Here is a 20304-nt window from a genome sequence, read left to right on the forward strand (position 1 = left end):
GTGGACGCAATAAGAACTGTTCAAAAATAATTTCGTTGTAGAGACTTCAACGCCTACGGCGACTGTGATGTGCCGTCGTGAGGACTTAATCTTTTCTTGTCTTCTAAATTCTTGGACATTCCAATATTATTTTTCAAGCTGCGTCGCACTGTATGCAGTCAGCGGGAGATTTCGCGCAGCTTCTTTTTCGCAATCCAGTGCGTTAATTCATAACACAAACATGACCATATTCCATGCCTTTATTAAATGTGCTTCTTACCGCTCCCTTTCCATTCTAGTCAACTTGCCAGAATCTCGTATCAACATGTTCATATATCTAATAAAGCATCATGACATTAGCCGGGCAGCGGGCGCGGGCGAGCGCCTCAGTGCGCGTTTTCTGCTACTGTCCTAACATCGCGCAGTCCCGGCGCCGTAGCAGAAATATTCCTCGCGTCTGTGCTTGCTGCATACCCGAGCTGTAGCCGATGGCTGTCTGCCGGCTACAAGATTCGCTAGCCGAGCTTCACGCAGCTCCTTGCCGTGCGGCTACGTGTGAATAAGGCTGACACCGGGCTCCGTTGTGTACGTCCGGCATTGCGGCACTGAGCAGTAGCCTACCATGCTGCGCGCCTCCAAAGGCAGCCAATACCTATTATAGTACTTTCAAATGTCAAGCAGACACCCAAGGCGGTAAAGCGTCACCACTTAATCAGAACCGCGGCGCAGGTGGGACTTTAAACTTTCGTTTTCAGCTAGCTTCGGCGCTTCCGAAGCAGCCGACGCGGCCGCTGTGTCCATGTGATCCCTCAGGCCACGTCACGCCGACGGTGGTGGCTGCTTTTCAAGTGGTGGAGCTCGCCCCCAATAAGTGTTCTGTGTGGCAGCTGTCAGCGGCTGGCGCGTTGCATGCGCGTTGCAGTGTTGCTATTGCGTCGTGCCCTCATGGCACGTCACACCGACGGTGGCGCCAGCTTTTCCAGTGGTGGAGCTCGCCCCCAATATTCTTACGAGACGTTCATTTGAGGGATCGCCAGCTGTTTGTGCGCGAGTAAGAGCGGGTGCGAGATAGAAAATCTGCGAGCTTTTGTTCCTTGAACATATGACCCTGCCTAGGCTCTATGGATGAGGTTTGTATGTAGGCGTTTGTCTCTAAGCGTACCGGCATTGCGGAGTGGGGTCGTTCGTTTACGCTCGGACGCTGGCTGCCGGCGCGATAAAATAGGCGAAGCGACCGAAATTTGGCGACCGCTGTGTCCGAGAGATTGTCTCGCACCTGCGGCGCTCGTGATAAGTGAATCGTGGAGGATCATAGCTTTCTCGCGCCTTACGGCAATGTATACCTTGTAAATAAATTCCCAGACATTTCTGTGGGAGCAGTAGCAACCGTAGTAGAGCCCGGGCCACATATATTGACAATCTAGAAGGCAGAGCGCCTTATTAGCAAGCGCGGTTGAACGCAAGTGGCGGAAAGGTTGCCGGTCACGATGACTGACTGAGCACCAGCGCCGCAGGCACGAGAAAATCTGTCCGACGTAACTTCAGAGGTGAAGTTCTGACTGATGTTGCAGAAGTCGCGGGGTGCAGTAGTGCTGAACTTAGCGTCACAAATTAAGCTGGTGGCTGGACGTAATTATATTTACTCAATCATGTTTTTTACTCATTGTAACAACGTGCCATTATTTCGCATTCTTGGCGGCACCTCCCGGGCACCAAAGCGGCAACGGGGACATCAAGCTAGAACCCGAACTTGTCCGTGGGGTGGGGCTCGCTGAGGCCTGCGCATGCCAGGGGTTGTATAAGATCGGCCGTTCGTGACAGCGGACAGCCAATTTTTTTTACGCGAACACCCCCTGGCACGCTTCGGCCTCCGCGGCCCCAACCCAAGGGCCACCCTGCTTCCAGCTTCGATCAACCCGCTACCCTTTGGGTGCCCTGGAGATCCTGCGCCGCCTGCTTTTCTATAACCTCAGATGCTCTCCTGAGGCTTCGGTTTGCCAGTTACATGTGCCCTCCTGGAGCAGTGCTTGTAAAAAATCCAATCTATCGTCGCTACGAGAAAAGCGACCCGCGACTTATACAACTCCAGTCAGAACATCGGCCCTTCAGACACAGCGATCACCAAGGGGCGTCCGCGTCCACTGCCTCACCGCGCGGGCAGCCAGCGGCGGAGCGCAACAAACTCGACCGCACTACACAATGCCGGCATGTGTGGGGACAAACCACGGAGGAAGGAAACTAAGGAGAGGCCCTACCCCCTCCGCGCGCTAGGAGAAAAGTGTGGCGGAAATGACGTATAGGCTCTCATTTTTTTGCTGCTTTTTTATTTTTTTTGCTGTATGGCCACGCCTTTTGGGCCACAATGGCGGCGTTGTTTGAGCGCTCACACGTGTTGCTCTGGTAGGTTTCGTGCCGTGGCAAAGGCGCTGTGTGGGCGGGTTTGCGTTAGTCACCGTGTCTTGTTGCGCTGCGTTACCTGCACCGTGCTCTGCCGAATGTTGCGCGAGCGCGAGCGCTCCGCGCGTGAAACCACGCGCAGCGCGGCGTGGTTTCGCGAAAGATGTAAACAAGAGAGGAGGGTGGCACAAAAGGCGGAGCATCGCCATGAGCAACGCCAACTTCCGGCTTCACTTTTGCTTCACAAAGAGTGACGTCAGGGCCTCTCCTTAGTTTCCTTCCTCCGTGGGACAAACGAATACAACGCGCGCTAAGAAATCCTCCGTAGTGCCTAGACAGAGTCATATATTCAAGGAGCAAAAGCCCCCAGATTTTCTCTCTCGCGCCCGCTCTTACTCGCGCCTGCGCACAAACGGCTGGCGATCCCTCACTTCAACCGTCCAAGTTCGACCTAAAACAGCCCGCTGTAAAATAAGCTCGAAACAATAAGTTGGTGATCTGTATGCTCTTTTAGATATGAAACACACGTTTGATTAATGAATGTACGCCTGCGGCACGAGTTTCTTTTTACCTTTGAAGAAACAATAGTGCACAAAATATCGACATCAGCGCTCGCGCGTCGTCTGTCGACAAGATAGCTTTGCAAGCACCTGCACGACCATGCCCTAACGTATCAAAAGCTGTCGTATAATTTCATGTAATTAGAATTGTACCTGTATTGAAATACTTCGGAGTTCATTTCCTGAGTTTTGTGTATCTGTAGATAATCCTGTATGATTAACTCCCTTTTACCCTTCCTCGTTTTCTTTTTCCCTATTTGTTTCTCTGTCTCGCACTGTTTCGTCTACCACATTCATGTTTTCTGTACATATTGTCTCGCATATTCCTTTTTAAGTGCACCAATGAGAAGGCTATCTAGCTGTTCCTGGGCACTATAATAAACATTTGATTGATTGACTGATAGATTGATTATTCTAGCATAATATCGTGCTTTTTAGGTATGCACTAGTATATTATTTCAGTGCAGTAACCTCTGTGCAATTAACTAAAAGGCATGAATTAAGCGAGTGCACTAAAATGCTATGTGCCTGATCATATTGTGACGTGGTAGTGACTGATGAAAGCAGCCAAACTGAGGAAGACGAAACTAGCATTTTATTGGGCGAACTTGTGCCCTCAAAAACAGGCTACACTCAAAGAATGGCGACAGCGGCGAACACAGTAGGTGATCGCCGAAAATCTGGTCAGCGGGTCAAGCGCGTCAGCTTTTATACATCAGTCGTCGAATGCTACAGAGTAATCGCTGGGACCCGCGTGTCTTCTACAAAGTTCTACATTATTCGCGTGGCGGGCACATGCAATCAGATTACACAAGGATCGGTCACAGACAGCGGATGGAACCATCGATAACATGCCAGAAACTTCCCACACATGCAAGCGCGTCCTGCGTTGTGCGATACCATTTGTTAGGTTGTGAAACGTGTCGCCCGATGAATACAAGTACAGGTGTCAATATGCGTTGTGCTATTAATTTCTTCTGAGTTTTACTAATGCTTAGCTACTCTATCCAATGTTGCGCAATAAACTAATATGTCACGACAATTTTTTCGTTCCTCACGGAACAAATTTAATGTCTTCCTCAGTCAAAGCATCATAGTAGGCTGAAAATAATAAACAGTTTTTTTTCTTTTTTAGGTGTGCGGGGCGGCTTGAAGTGTATAAATTGCGAAAATAACCTGTTTATATATTATGCAAATGAGTTGCCCCCATACATTCGAAGAAGTGCTTCTATAATACAATTCGCAAAGGACAACGAAATACAACTATTAAAACCCTCCGATTATCACGCTTATATTATCTGACGGTATGTGATTTCATTAATGTCGAGAAAGACGGACTCGACATGATGAAACCAATTACATAGAACATGGCCTTAAGACAGTGAAAATTTTTCTAGCAATACACTCAATGTGAAGGCCTCCCGATGCGGTGTTGATGCTTGAAAACAACCTAGAATAATAAATTAGGTGCCCCACGGGCAAGATTTTGACAGAATCAAGAATTTAGAGGAGGCAAATTACGAAGTATGTAAATTTTAGCTATGCTACATGTTTTTTGTGAGTGCTACACGTGTTTCAATTCTTTTTGCTGATTTTTCTCAGTACCCACTTGTTCGCGTTTTTTTCATGCACCAACACGCATAATTATAATGGCGCGGATACTTTTTTGTCTATATCCGGTGACCGTATTTCGCCGGCTAACAGATGTTAAATGTTATCGCTCGGCGCAGGAAGCGCCTGCACGTGTCGGACGTTTTGCGAATGTTAGCGATGGTTCTATCAGTTGTCTTTTGTCGACGAACCTTGTATAATCTGACTGCATACGCGACACGAATTGTGTCGTAGTTTCCGGAAGGCGCGCGCGGGCACCAGCGAATACGCTGGAACTTTCGAGGACTGATACAGGAAAGCCAACACGCTTGACCCACGGATGAGATTTTCGACGGTCGCCGACTTTGCTCGCCGCTGTCATTGCGGATGAGTGTTGCTTTTGTTGGGCACAAGTTCGCCTAATAAAGAGTTATATTTGTAACCCCCAGTTTTGACTCCGCATCATTTTTCACCGTCACTACTACGTGACAATATTTCTAAAGCCCGGGATACATGGAGCGGAAAACCGGCGTCCAGGCTTCGAAATACGTCCGGCGGCGAACGCTCGCCCCTCGCCGTCCAAAAATTTGACTCCCGCCGGCTACCCGGTCCGATCGGAAATTTCCGCGCGGCGAAAATCGCCGTCGGCAACGGCGGATGCGCCTCGCGCGCTCGCCAGGCGTCGCGACGCTCGATCTCCCTCCGACTTACGGCAGCTGGTTGGTTTTTGTGTATTTTTGCTTTTCCATCGGAGCGTTCGCAGCGCGGCTGCGCTGAAGCGACGGAATGCGGGCGTTTAGGCTACTTTGGCCGCGCACTTTCGGGCTCTCTGCGCGTGAAAGGGACACCGTTGATGATTACAGCCGGATATTGAATGCTTAAGAGTACAGATCTGTGTAAACTTATGTTTTGTCTACAAACTTAGTACTCACGAAACAGATAATAATTATAAGTGCGGTTGAGTTTTCTTATCAACCCGATCGAAGGTTCCATGGCGCAAAATAGTGTGTGCATTGTACTGCTTTTTTTATGATTGTCTTTTGTGTGTGTGCGGTGCCGCCCATATGGGTTCCGGTATAGGGGACGAAACGGTTTCTCGTTCGCGGTACCCGAAGCTGTGTTTTTTTTTTCGCTGTCGGCACGCGTGCTTCCAAAGCTGGGTATTGTGTTTCTTCGGACAGAAACCACCCCTGCTCTTCTGTCCCTTTTGTTCGGGTGCCTTGAGGGAAAAGAACGACGACAGATTATAGTTAGAAGCCGACCATGCCTGGTCTTCTGGCTGTTTGCATCTGTGTGGGCCCGGGCGGCGCACGGAATGCCTAGGCCAGCGAGAACGAGCGCCGCTGACAGGCCCATTTCACGCGAAACACCCATAATCTATTCTCTCCGGCTGCCGTAGTAGACGCTTGTTGTTGGAGGAGGCTTTAAAATAGCAATTGAAACTGAAGTAAGCATGAATAACCACAATGTGCTTTTACACAAAGTTCACAGTTGGAGAACCGCAAAAGCCTTCTGCAACGCCTGCGCTCCACGGTGTCACCGCTCAACGTAGCCAGACTGCGCAAAGCCTGCCGGCTAAAACGCTTGCAGCTCAATGAAATGTGGGGAAAGCGTTTGTAATCGCCTCTCTGAAACTTCTTTTCCAAGTTGTTTATTCATTAACAACAAATAATACAATAAAAAGGCCATGAAGAATTTTTTTTTCTTATCCAAAAACACATTCCAAGAGTCTGGCAATTACACAGCGAGCGCACAGTAGCGTCCGCCATGCCAACGAACCATCGGCGTCGTCCCGCCGCATCTACTTGTGGCGGGGCGATGTTCGCCATGAAAGTACGCTCCCTGTATCCCGGGCTTAACACAGATTTTTCAGGGATACTTTGGATGCCCAATTCTTACATGGTTGGCTGCGTAATGAGCTACCAAAAATCAAATTATACGACACCTTTTGATACGTTATGGCATGGTCGTGCAGGTGTTTGCAAAGCTATCTTGTAGGCAGACGACGCTCGAGCGCTGATGTCGATATCTTGTGCACCATTTTGCTTCAACGGTAGAAGAGAGAGAGAGAGAGAGAAGAATACAGGAAGGCAGGGATGTTAACCAGTCAATAGTCTGGTTGGCTACCCTACTCTGGGGGAAGGGAGAAGGGGAAGAGAAAGAAGGGAGAGAGAAGGTGTAGGTACGCGTACGCGACAGCACTTCAGTTAAAGTCGCTCGAGCAAATCAGAAGTTCTGAGAAAACACAAAAGTGCCTTCACTGCCTTCTGAGCCGATGATCGGTCGGGACGGTGCTCTAATATTGTCTGTTCACTCAGAGGACGATCGTCTAGTTTCCTCAATGTGTCGGACAAATACTGTCTTTGGGCTTGAAATTGAGGACAATGGCACAATATGTGGTCAATGTTCTCCTCGCATGCGCAAACATCACATGCAGGACTATCAGCCATTCCAATTAGTGCTGAGTAGGCATTCGTGAAGGCCACTCCAAGCCATAACCGACACAGAAGAGACGCTTCACGCCGGTGCACACCGGCTGGAGGTCTGAGTTGAAGTGATGGGTTTAGTCGGCGCAGTCTTGTGCGCCTTGTATGTACGGTATTCCACTCTGCTAAGGAGATCGTGCGTGCCAGAATGCCAAGTTGTCTCGCGGCGTCGGTCCTTGAGAGCGGAATGGGGACGCAGCGGTCTTCTTGGTTTGACGTCCGAGCTGCCTTATCGGCGTCTTCATTACCAAAGATACCGCAATGACCTGGTACCCACTGAAAAGAGATATCATGGCCTTTTCCTCTTAAGTGATGGACAAGTTCCGCGATTTCGCACGTGAGCTGATCGTGAGTTCCATGTCGGAGAAATGAATGCACACATTGCAAGGCCGGCCTGGAATCGCAGAAGACTGCCCATTTTCTAGGACTTTCAGTATTTATCACTTGAAGCGCGTCGCGGAGAGCCGCGAGCTCTGCAGCTGTAGACGTAGTGACATGGGAAGTCTTGAACCGCTTGGTTATTGTCATTGCTGGTATAACTACAGCGCCGCCGGAACTGGTTGATGTAGTTGATCCATCAGTGTAGACGTGTGTGCAGTCGCTGTATTTCTCGTACAAGAGAAATAAAGTTAGTTGCTTGAGCGCTGATGATGGCAAGTCCGACTTTTTCTGAAGTCCTGGGACTGTAAGGTTCACTTGAGTACGGCGCATACACCATGGAGGAATAGAAGGCCTTGCCGCAGGTGTGTAACCTGACCTGAAAGAGGCACGGTGCGCGAAGACAGTCGCACTGAATGTCGTGTGGGGCCTATCTACTGGGAGACTTGCTAGGTGGTGGGTAGGGTTCCGGGCGAAGTGTCTTAGGTGCACACGCATTGTTTCAATGCTAATGTGCGTTCTAATAGTGAAATCTTGAGCCACTGCAATAACTTCAGTCGTTGACGCACTCCGCGGTAGACCGAGACATATCTTGAGTGCTTGAGCTTGGATGCTTTGGATTATGTTCAGGTTAGTTCTGCAGGTGTTGGACATGACAGGTAGGCTGTATCGCAGGAATCCAATAAAGAGGACCCTGTACAGTTGCAGCATAGAGTGTATTGGCACTCCCCAGGTCTTTCCTGCAAGGAACTTAAACATATGGCAAATTCCTGTCAGGCGTTTTTTCACATAATTCACATGAGGGGTCCAGGAGAGATTTTTGTCAAGGACTACCCCTAAAAATCTGTGACTCGTGCTGTACGAGATCATGTGTCTGTCGACGGATATCACGTATTGCGACATTGATTTCCTGGTAAATGCCACCGCTGCGCACTTCTCGTATGATATATGAAGTCCTTGTTCTCGAAGGTAGGATGATGTCAAAGTAGCTGACTTTTGAAGCCGCGCGCGAAGCTGCAGTCGCGTCACAGCCGACGTCCAAATGCAAATGTCGTCGGCATAGATGGAGAGCCTAACAGTGCCTGGCAGGACGTCGGTGAGTCCAATGAGTGTTAGACTGAAGAGCGTTGGGCTGAGTACTCCGCCCTGAGGCACCCCACGGTTACTGTAATGCTGGGAGGTCGGGCCATCCTCGGTAAGTACGAAAAAGGATCTCGTATGTAGATAGCTACTTATCCAAATATATACTTTGCCGCCAAGTCCTACTGCCTCTAACGCGTTCAAAATCGCTTCGTGCGTTACGTTATCGTACGCTCCTTTAACATCCAGAAACAGGGCAGCAGATAATCTTTTGCAGGACTTCTGGTGCTCGACGTACGTCACCAAGTCGATAACGTTGTCTATGGAAGAACGGCCCCGCCTGAAACCGGCCACTGCATCTGGGTATACTTGGTAATGTTCGAGGTACCATTCTAGCCGTGCTAGAACCATCCTCTCCATTAGTTTTCCGATGCAACTGGCAAGCGCAATTGGTCGGTATGATGCAATGTCTACAGGCGACTTGCCAGGCTTGAGCAGTGGAATTATGCGACTGGTCTTCCATTCTTGGGGAACCGTACCTGTCCGCCAGGAGCTGTTGAACAGGAGCAGGAGCACTTTTCGAGCCTCATCACCCAGATTACACAGGGCACGGTAGGTTATACCGTCGGGGCCTGGTGAAGATGAACGCTTGCAAAAGGCCAGTGCAGCTTCGAGCTCGTCCATGGAGAAAGGACTATCCAAGCGGGAGTCGCGTGAAATCGGTGAGTGGCGGAGCGTCGGTGTTCCAGCGCAACAAGTTTCGCCAGCAATCCTCCTGCAGAAAGCTTCCGCTACGTCAATCTCGCTGCATTGTTGGTGAAGGGCCAAAGACTTAAAAGGGTGGCGCTGCTGAGGGGTTCCACGGAGACCACGAACAGTTCTCCATATGTGAGACAATGGTTTTCGTGGATCCAAAGATTCGCACAATGATTTCCATCTTTGTGATGCAAGTTTGTCCATGCGACGCTGAATTTTCTTTTGAGTTCTTCTGGCCAACCTCAAGTCATTTACAGACTTTGTGCGCCTGTATCTTCGCTCTGCACGACGACGAATTGCACGAAGCTTCTCTAGCTCAATGTCGTATTCGGTGCGTGTGGACGTTCTCAGAAGTGAATGTTTCGCAGCCTCTAGGGCACCTTTTATGATGTCCTCTAGGCTAGTGGCCAAGTCATCACGACAGCCGTCTTCGACAATTGACTTGAACATTGGCCAGTCGATGCATTGTGTGACGGCGGCTAACCTGGAGTCCGTCAACCCTTCAACCCTAAGATAAGTGGGTAGGTGGTCACTTCCCCGCGTTTCAATATCCGGAAACCACCTGACCTTTCTAGTGAAGGAGCGTGAAACAAAGGTCAGGTCCAGGCAGCTACAGTAGGCAGTTCCACGTAGAAAGGTGGGGCTTCCATCATTTAACAAGCATAGTTCTTGTTCGGAGGCAAATGACACTAATCTTCTGCCTCTCGAGTTTATCTTAGAACTTCCCCAGAGATGGTGGTGGGCATTAAAATCTCCAGTAATCACCAAAGGCTGCGGAGTCGCTGTGGTGATTCGCCGTAATCTCTCGCAGTCCAACCGACTTGAGGGCGATATGTAGGCTCCAATTAATGTGAAAGTGAGCTTGCCTTTCTTCACTGTCAGACAGACGTATTGGTTTTCTTGGTCAGGCGACACTGGGTGATGGACATACGTAAGATCACGTCGCATGAATACGATGATCTTGCTGCATTCTCCGTGGGTGGCGGACATGAAACATTCATACCCGGACAGTCTGATGTTATCTGATAGGGGCTCGCAGATGACGATGACTGGGAACTTATTCGTGAACACAAACTGTCGAAAGTCCGACATGCGTGACTTCAGTCCTCTGGCGTTCCACTGAAATATCGACGCGTTTCGGACTTCGTCACGAAACGACGGCTTCTGGAGAGCCATGATTTTAACCAAGAGCTGCAAGTACTGGACTCAAAGTGTCCAGCACCTGTAGTGCGCTTTGCGCAGACGAAGACTTCATGTTGGTAAGTATAACGCGAATGGCACTCATGAGCGACCGCAGAATGTTGATGACCTGGAGATCATCAGCCAGCGTCGCTTCAACAGTGGCAGAAGCCGTTGAAGTCGGTGCGTTTTGAGGTATCTTAGCAGGGAGGTGTGCCCTCGGTAGCTCAGGCCATTCTTCAGGACGGGCGAGGCTCTCCTCTTTGTTCGCTTTCCTTGTATCTGTCTTGGTGGCGCAGTGCGGAGATGCGGCAGCCCTTCTGACTGTAGCTGGCGTGTACCTATCTTCAGTTGCGGAATTTCTTGAACGTTTTCGGTGTCGATGCCGACGTCGCCGAACAGCGGTAGCAGCCTCTCGATGCGTCGAATTGTCGCGCACCATGCGTTTTAGAATCGTGAATTCCTTCCGCATCCGCGGGCAATCCTTTGATGAGGCCTTGTGAGGACCACTGCAGTTCGGGCACTTTAGAACATGTGTGCTGCAGGCGTCTTCTGAATGGGAATCAGAGCACCGCGGGCACACTACACTGTTCACGCAGACACCCTTCACGTGGCCAATCTTGCAACATTTGAAACACTGGAGGGGCTTCGGTACGAATGGTCGTACTGGATGGCGGACATGTCCTACTTTGACGTGGGAAGGAAGGCTGTCTCCTTCAAACATAATCTTCACACAGCGTGTGTTTCCCAATCTGGAAATTCTTGTAATGAAATTGCCTTCTGTCGTTGGCTTTATCAGCGTTGGCAAGTCGTCATTAGGAATGGCAACGTCGACGTCATAAATGACGCCCGCAGTACCATCGCCGCCTGTAGGGATCATTGATCGCACCTTTACGTTGTCGATATCAGTTATATTTCGTAGGTGTTGTAGGGCACTGCGATGTAGCACATCAACTGACAGGACATTTTTCCGCGGGTTTATTCGCACGTCTTTAATCTCATTTGGTGCGATTCTCTCGAGTAAGGAAGAGAGGACCTGCCTGTTGAGGAGCCGCAAATTGGTCGCCGGGTCCACGGGCATAAAGAGCACAGTGTGCGGCCAGCGCAGCGGTGCACTCTTCACGGTAGAAGCACTTGGCGACGAAGATGCCTGCAGTAGTCTTCTTTTCGCTGATCTGCTCATCACGACCTGGAAGTCATCGTCCGACGAGTCGTAGCTGTCCGAACATATCTCAGTGGCCTCGCTGTCTGTATCGCTTGACGCACTTCCACGTTTCCTGGACGCTAGCCGACCTGACGGCTGCACACCAGGAAAGTCCTCGGAGGTTTCTTCATCCATTGCCGCAAGGAGGGAGCGGCAGCTCCCAGAAATGCAGGGAAACAAAACGAAAAAGCGGAGACAAAAGCACAAGCGTTCTATCAAAGAATCACTTCGTCTTCCTCCTTCAAGGGTAGAAAGAAGCTGTTGCGGCAGGCGGACATTCATTAAACAAACGTGTTTTTCATATCTAAGAGAGCATACAGATCACCAACTTATTGTTTCGAGCTTAGTTTACAGCAGGCTGTTTTAGGTCGAACTTTGACGGTTGAAGACAAAATAATCCAGCAACCGTGCGCCGCAGCCGAAGAGCGAGCTATGGTGTTGCGAGCGTCGGCCCACGTCCGAGCTTCTGTCCAGTGGTGGCGTGCCCTTTTCCCTCCAACCGACGCGAAGCGACGCGTGCGCTTGTCGGCGTGTGCCGACGCATGCCAGTGGTTGGTGTTGCGCACTCCAGGGTCGGGTATCGTACTGCTACCGAGTTGTAGCGACGCCTGCCTATCGGAGCTGGACCGACGTTACTATTGGGTAGCGTGGCTTGACGGCGGGCTGGAGGCATCCGGTAGACCATGGCGACCGGGCAAGGACGAGACGATTTCTAGTTCGAAACTTGCACGGTTTATTGAAAGGTTGGTGAAAGATGATGAGAAGAGAATGAAGTGATCAAAAGCACATTTCGGAGCCCCTTAAATAGGCTCTCTACAATCGTGGGCCTCCTTGTTTTGTCGGCGTCACGTGACCAGCACAGAAAGAGTGCCCCTCCTCCTTTGGTTATACCGATCGAGTCTGCCGCAAGGAGGAGGGTGCCCCGCTTCCTGGAATTGTAGATGCCTGTACGTCTCCTTTACGCGTTGCTGGTTCGTGGAAGTTCTCCTAAATTAAAAAAAAATAATTATGGGGTTTTAGGTTCCAAAACCATTTTCTGATTATGAGGCACGCCGTAGTGGAGCATTCCGGAAATTTTGACCACCTGGGGTTCTTTAACGTGCTCCTAAATCTAAGTACACGGGTGTTTACGCCCCCAACGAAATGCGGGCGCCGTGGCCGGGATTCGATCCCGCGACCTCGCGCTCAGCAGCCCAACACCATAGCCACGGAGCAACCACGGCGGGTGGAAGTTCTCCTGTAGAGTTTGACCATTCGAGGAAAGGGTCCCTCTAAGGTCGCGCGCTCGCGCACACACACACACACGCACGCGCACACGCACACACACACAAACACACACACGCACACACACACACACACACACACACACACACACACACACACACACACACACACACACACACACACACACACACACACACACACACACACACACACACACACACACACACAAATGAGGCCCGTAAACACTGCGGGGCTACCACCAGACCGGCAGAGACTCGAAATAGTCATTGCGAATTAGGAAGTCACGCTTCATTGCGACGAGGCATGGTGGGTGAAGGTCGAATGAGAGAAAGTTCTTTCTGCACGAGGTGCGGGACGCCAACCGTGGCAGAAGTCACGCCTCATTTCGATGAAGAAGGTCGGGTGAAATACCTCACTGCACGTGGTGCCAGACGCCAACCGTAACATAGGGCCTACTTTTCTAAGCACGTTTATTTTCATAAAAGCCGGTAAAAGCAGCCTATTCGACCTGACGGCCCAATTTGCGAAGTTCGTTATGAACTTCTTTCAACGTGACTTCGGCAACGGTAATGCGATGGCACATCACGATTACATCCCTTTGTTTAGCGTTGCTGCTGGGGGCGCGCGTCCGAGCAGCCCGGTTGCGTGCAGAGCCGCGTAGTTTGGCGAGAAATATAAACGATAGAGGAGAACCGGCCCGACACGATGGCGGAGCAACGCCCACTTCCGGCTTCACTTAGCTTCGCAAAGAGTGACGTTAGGGCCCCTCCTCAGTTTCCATGCCAGCGAGGGTGGCCATAGGCTGGGACTTATGCAATGACAACCAACGCCATCCGTCAGCAAATCGAACAATTTTCCCCAAACGTTCGGACTTCTCCGTCTTGAGTGACCGTTGTTTATTAAGCCATTTCTGATCATTGCAGAAAATATTAAATACATAAATGAATAAATAAAACCTACTAAACCCTCCAATATAAAACCCCGCGTAGTCAGTCCGCGTGGCCTAATGGATAAGGCGTCTGATTCCGGATCAGAAGATTGCAGGTTCGAGTCCTGTCGCGGACGTATCTTTTTTTCTCCATTTTTGTTTTTATTCTTTTCAACATCCACATCTCTCATTACGCAACAAAGAACGTGAGCTCGAAGCGTTCGTCCTTTCTCCGGCTCGTCCAACTCCATCGGCACGTCACTCATAATGTATATTGGTGCTGAAGCAGTTCATGTAGAAAGTTTTACCGCGAGGAAGTCCAGTAATTGTACTGATAGTTCCCCGAGGTTAGTGTTAATTGGCATCTTTGCTACCATACTTTGGGCGCTAGGAGTGGGGCCGTTTATTGCGGTGAGCCATCTTAAACCAATTTGTTTCCGCTACAGGAGGAAGGCCTCTCCCAGCGACATTTAATTACCCTTTTCTTGCGCCAGCTGATTGCATCTCACAGCTGCAAATTTTCTCATTTCATTACGCCACTGTTACAATCTCGACCGGGTGAGGTGGGTCTTAATCCCAGGAATCGGGAAATGACGACGAAGCCTGGCATAGTGATTATGAAAAAAAGTAGAAAAGATTGTATTCACCTCATTGGTACATGGATGTGACTCTCATCTGAGTCCTGAGCGGTTCCTATTAACACGGGGGCAACACGGCCTTAAATAACCCCTGGCTGTTCTGGGAATGCTGACGTCTCCTTCGGGAGCCTGTGGAAGTCCTAGTGCTTTCGTCGTCCCTCCTTTTGTGTCAGCTCGTGGAGAACGGGATGGCGTCGTTTTGGAGAAGAGGACAAATATTTTGACATGGGGAAGCTCGTTTTAATGCTTCTCACACCTGACAGGTCGATCAGAGCACCACCTAAATCCCTGTCGCCCTCGACTGCGCTTTCATTAGCCTTGGTACCCATTCTGTAACTCTTAAAGGGCCCCTTACCAGCTCTGGCCATTTTGAGCCGACAAGCCCATAGCATACAATTCGCGCTAACGATCGTGTTTGCAAAGAATTACATCACTACGTGCCACGGAAAGGTCTGAAATGCCAATCTGAACGCCGTGTTCCCTTTTCCTCACTGCGACCGCGCTCGAAGCCGGACGGTGACGTACTCGTGTCCCTACGCCTACGTACTCGTGTCCGCAGTGTGACGTCGCCCGTGGTGGCCCGTCACTTCGAGAATTATTCAAGGCAACACCCGTTATTTGTGTTATCTGTTGCTTAAATTGACGAAGTGAAGTTTAGATAAATAATAAAACACACAAACGGAATGTCTGCGTGTCTTTTGCTTTATTTCGGACGTAAGCAAGAGAGATGTGCTTCCGCTTCGACTGCCTGTTCCCACGGTGGTGCAGTCACGTGAGCAGGTACCGAAACTATGCCGTTTTCTACCGTGTTCCAGCGTCGTGATCATGCTCTGCGATCCGCTAATTCTGCCTCGGTATGCATGCAGCATTGAATTATACCGCTAGTCATGTGTCCTTGTGCACAGCGCGCAAAATCGTGCGCTGCGCCAAACGAGACAATCACAACAGCTCGAGCGCGACGCCATCAACAAAAGTGCGCAGCGCCGGAAGAAAAAAAAGTGAGGAGAAAAAAAAATGAAGGCAGGGCCCGTGACGTCGTGTTAAAATGTTACAGAAAGAAAAGACAGATAAGAATTCCAAGTGTAGGAAAAAACAAATCACTACAATCACCAATCATGTATGCCAGCACCTTTCAAGAAACACTGTTCTTTTTCCAATAGAGAGACTGACAGCTTGCTTATGCAAGCACAATCTTCCAGTTCCATGCCATTGGAAAAAGAAAAAAACTACTTTCTTGGAAGGCAGTCGCACGCACTGTTGGTGATCACAAGGCTTTTTTAGCCTGGACTTGTAAATATATTTGTATTTTTTCTCTTTCCTGTTTTTGATGTTTTGGTTTCACAGGCACTGGTTTCTATCAGGCTTTCTTGCTGCACTACTTTTTGGTAACCTTTTTAAATCACTGCATTCTCATAATAAACCTTTTAATTAGAAGTCAAACACCTTGTGGCGCTTATTGTGAACCCATACCGATTAAACCGTGATCACGTGCAGCTGTACTCCGCCTCTCTTGCGGAGCGCGTAATTAGCCGCACGGAGAACTAGCCCTGGAAGTAGTTTAATTAGAAGTTAGCGTGCCCTGTTCTTACAGCTTCACACTGTACGCTCTTGCAACATTGGCCAAATAAATAATTATTAAAGGTGCACAGAAGCATCATAAGGGCCATTAAAGTGACGTGTTGCAGTCTAAAAAAGTAAAGAATAGCCTGGCTGCAAACAGCACCAGAGAACACATAAAACGAACAAGAAAACTGACATGATCTAACAACCGAAAGTTTAATGTATACGCCGAGTAAATGCTGCCTGACAAGCAATAAACCGAACCTACACAGCGCTTGTGTCTCGTCCTTGTTACTTTGTGGATGCATGTGTTAGCGCTGTTGCAACATTCAAATCAAGCATGCACCTACTCGCCCAGAAAAAAAGTTTTAACGATGTTACCGGTGTTTGGGACAAAGCGGCCCACATACTGCAGGTGTGCACCCGCCGTGGTTGCTCAGTGGCTATAATGTTCGGCTGCTGAGCACGAGGTCGTGGGATCGAATCCCGGCCACGGCGGCCGCATTTCGATGGAGGCGAAAACGACCCGTGTACTTATATTTCGGGGCACGTAAAAGAACCCCAGGTGGTCAAAATTCCCGGAGTCCTCCACGACGGCATGCCTCATAATCAGAAAGTGGTTTTGGCACGTAAAACCCAAAACTTTTTTTTTTTACTGCAGCTGTGTCCCGCGGACAAACGCCATGAACACCCTTGACATGAAGTGAAGCTCATGTTGAGCAATGCGGTGTCTCCATCGTTTTTTTTTGTTGTTGTTAATTTTACCCTTGCCACAAGGCTGCTTCTGAAGCTCAATATTAAGCACCCGTAATTATTGCAGACTTACATCTCAAACAAATACGCACGGTGCGATATCCGCATATGCCGTTGTGATCTTTCTGCCGATGAATACATGTGACATCGCCGAATAAGTGCAGTCGAAGTCGCCTCAAAAGACTAATTGCGAATTTATTGATGGGAACGCGTTTAATAGTCAACGAAGTCACCAACCGCATGGGTTAATAAGAGCGCGTGTTAGCACTGTACCACCGGTGCTATTCTACTGCATACGCCGATGAATTGCCGTTCCCGCTGCAGTTTCTGCAATTTTTAATTCCCGAAGGGAGCTGCTTGGAAACGTACAAAGCTAAAGTCTGACCAACTTTCCAGTACTTTTTTTTTATGTTACTAGAGAGAGATGCCACATTATATATTTAAAGGCAAAGTAGTGCCAGTCAGAGTAGATGAGCGCTGGCAGCAAGGCCGGGTTTAGTCCTCTGCGGCGTAAGCATCATAAGAAAGAATTCAATTGAGTACAAAATTAACGTGCCAAAAAGGGACTACGTTGTGAAACAAACAAATCACTCGGCGTGTAAGTCTGCTCAGATGGCATCGAGTTGTGCTGACTTCCGAATCGTGAAGCGAACTTTTCAACGAAAATGGAACAAAAATACCACATGGAGCAACTATTAGCAATTCTCGCCCTGACCTACCTATTCTCTAAACACATTTCCCAAGAAACAACGATATCTAAGATGCCCTCCGGCGAAAGGAATAAAGCTGGTAAAGAAGCACTTGCTTGGTATCATTCCGATAAGACAGAGCGTGATTTAGACCCTTTACAAACGAGGCAGGATGAAAACCTCGCAACTCAAAAAAAAATCAACAACCGTTATGCATGAAGCCACTAACAACAGTTAAACATGCGCGGAGCCACGCATTAGATACATGCAAAAATATGAAGTGTGCGACAGCTGGTGCGAGGATTTATCGGGCCTAATAAAACCAACAATTTCATTTCTTGCAAACTTCAGTAGCTTTAACATACAACACAATGCGCTCATGCAGTCGTGCTGCCTAGCTAGCGCAACGCGGTAAAGAAGCGGCAAACAGCATAAGCGGCAAGCGGCATTCAGAATTTGGCGAAATGCCTTTAAACTGCATGCTGCGCTGCAGACGAACTTCGTCGCTTACCCATCTAAATATATTCGAGTGAACAAAACACCGACGCGACCAAGGAACGGATGGGAACAAGAAATTTCCCGCCGAACGGCGTCCATCCATAGCTACTGTTGCTCCCGCTGACGAGGCTTTGCGGGGAATGATTAGAACCGTATCGCCGGCACGTTTTGCCTGTATTTGAGCCCCCACCGTGCAACGATTCTCCTTCGGCATTCTTTGAAGCTTTGGCCACCCCACACATGCGACGGGTGTTGCTTATTTTGCTCTGAAAACGTGAATTAGACAGAAAAGCACATGGAAGCACGATCAACGACGCAGCAAACTACGGCGTGCGGCCAGTGTTGCCACGACACATTGAAAAATAGTAGTAGGTTTTTTCGCGAAAAATCAGTAGAAATCAGTAGATTTTTAATTTCAATTTTTGCACTCAGTTTATGAACCCACGAATTCAGCGCTTCTATTAGTACTCTGTAGAAGCATTGTAGCTTCCAGGAAATCATAGAGTTTCTCACTATAACACCTAGAAGGTAATCTGGCGCCACCGTCTATGGGAGTTTCTTAAGGAGGCACCGTGCCGTCATGGCAATGACGGTACAGTGTCTAAAACGTGGATATGGCTGCGCAAATAATGCGTTCTCAAAGTAAAATCTTCATAAAATGTTTGTATTCACGCATATTACATCTTTACTCACCCACGATGCATGGCCAAGCGAAGAAAAGCAAGAACAGACGACCAACTGTTTCAAAGCGAGCACGAACCTTGTCGTCTGTCCTCCAACTTTAGCGGCCCGCTGATACTTTTTACGTAACATGTAGTCGTCCAAACAATAACAAGTTCTCATAGTTAAACAAAACATGTTTTCGCGTAATAATAAAGCTAAAACAGCTTTTAACGTGCTGTTCTAGTAAAAAATGAATCATTGTGACAGACGGAACGGTACTTGCCAAGCGCGTCTTCAAGATGTCCTGTCTCTATGAGAACGATACCAATCCGAATCCACAATATACTGGCATTCCCATGCATACCACAGCGCAGCAGTGCCAGATTTCCCTCAAGGTAATGTAGTGAGAAACTCTATGCAGGAAATAGTACAAAAATTGACCCGGAGATTCTTAGCGATACTATTGAAAAACCCGGGGATCCAGAGAGCCATTGTCAAGCACGAATTTACAAACAGCGAAGCCCTCCGATGGCCTATTCAAAGGCGTCAGATGGTAGTTAGTACCTGAAAGCTTTAGAATATAGTATCTTCCAGACAGGGGTAATTGGAGATCGCTGGGAGAGGCTTACACAGAGGCCTCCGTGCTGCAGTGCACATAAAAATAGGTTGGTCATGGTGATGATGATGATGATAATGGTCGTTTCATAGTTGTGAAGTTCGGTAGTGTACCCACTTTCACAAATTGACCGCCTCACCGTTTCCCATAGAGCATAAAAACTCTATGCCTTTTCCCCACTTTGCTCAACGACAGAGGTAGCGCCACGTTTGAGAGTCTGGAAACGCAGGAGTGTATGTTAACCTCGGAGCCAACCACGTTTTTTTTTTTCTCTCGCTAGGTGGCATCACATTAATATACCCTCTGTAACCTCTATAATCATCCATCGATCCATCCATCCCCCGTACTGAAAAAGTTGCAGATTTCGCTTTCGTTTCAGTAGAAAAGCAAGAAAATCAGCAGATTCAAGCGCTTTATCACTGAATCAGCAGAAAATTTTAAAAATCAGTAGATCTACTGATAAATCAGCAGCCGTGGCATCACTGCGTGCGGCTGGCTCCTCTGCCGAGTGTTCTGCGCAAGTGTGCCACCAGGGGCGCGTCCATCGGTGCGCACTACGCGAATAAAGAAAGGAAATATGCAGCTTGGTCCATCGCAGCACACCATGTTCGCCGGGCTCCTCGACAGGAAAATGAACAGGTGCTGCGGTCGACGTGGCCTCCTCGTCGGCCGCCGCCATCGGCGTCCAAACTCCGGCACCAGCCGAGCGCACCGTAGTCTCGGACATTCCGACGTGCACTGACGCTGGGGCCTCGTTAGGTAGAGCAGCAAAACCATTTGTGTATTTACCCGCCACAGATACATCGGCCCCAACGCCGCGTCTGGCTCGCGTCTCACCTCGAAAAGCTGCGAAAAAAATTCACCGACAGTTACAATACTCCCTAATCCGAAATTTGAGCGCAGCTCTATACGTGTTTTGTTTTCGCGGCATATTGGCTGGCGCCGACAACCTGTCCCGTGCGGGACATTGCAAATAGAGCGAAGCGTTGCAAAACAAGCGACCCTCAATAGCACAACGAAAGCGGCTAGCACAGTCGGCGATCGTCGAAAATGTGACGTGCGGGTAAGCGCGTCGGTCTTTATAGATGACTCGTCCAAGGTTCTT

At 49.1% G+C, this 20304-nt stretch overlaps 1 protein-coding gene and 1 non-coding gene across 2 annotated transcripts in view; one reads left to right on the forward strand and one right to left on the reverse strand.

The window, feature by feature from the left end:
- The window catches only part of LOC139052208 (Golgi-associated plant pathogenesis-related protein 1-like), a 281560-nt gene that overhangs the window by 104210 nt on the left and 157046 nt on the right, over positions 1-20304 (reverse strand). The window lies entirely within an intron of this gene.
- Positions 13847-13919, forward strand: TRNAR-CCG (transfer RNA arginine (anticodon CCG)). The gene has a single exon. It is a non-coding gene; the product is annotated as a tRNA-Arg (tRNA).

The sequence above is a fragment of the Dermacentor albipictus genome, unplaced genomic scaffold, assembly GCF_038994185.2.
Source record: "Dermacentor albipictus isolate Rhodes 1998 colony unplaced genomic scaffold, USDA_Dalb.pri_finalv2 scaffold_20, whole genome shotgun sequence".
Lineage (NCBI taxonomy): Eukaryota > Metazoa > Arthropoda > Arachnida > Ixodida > Ixodidae > Dermacentor > Dermacentor albipictus.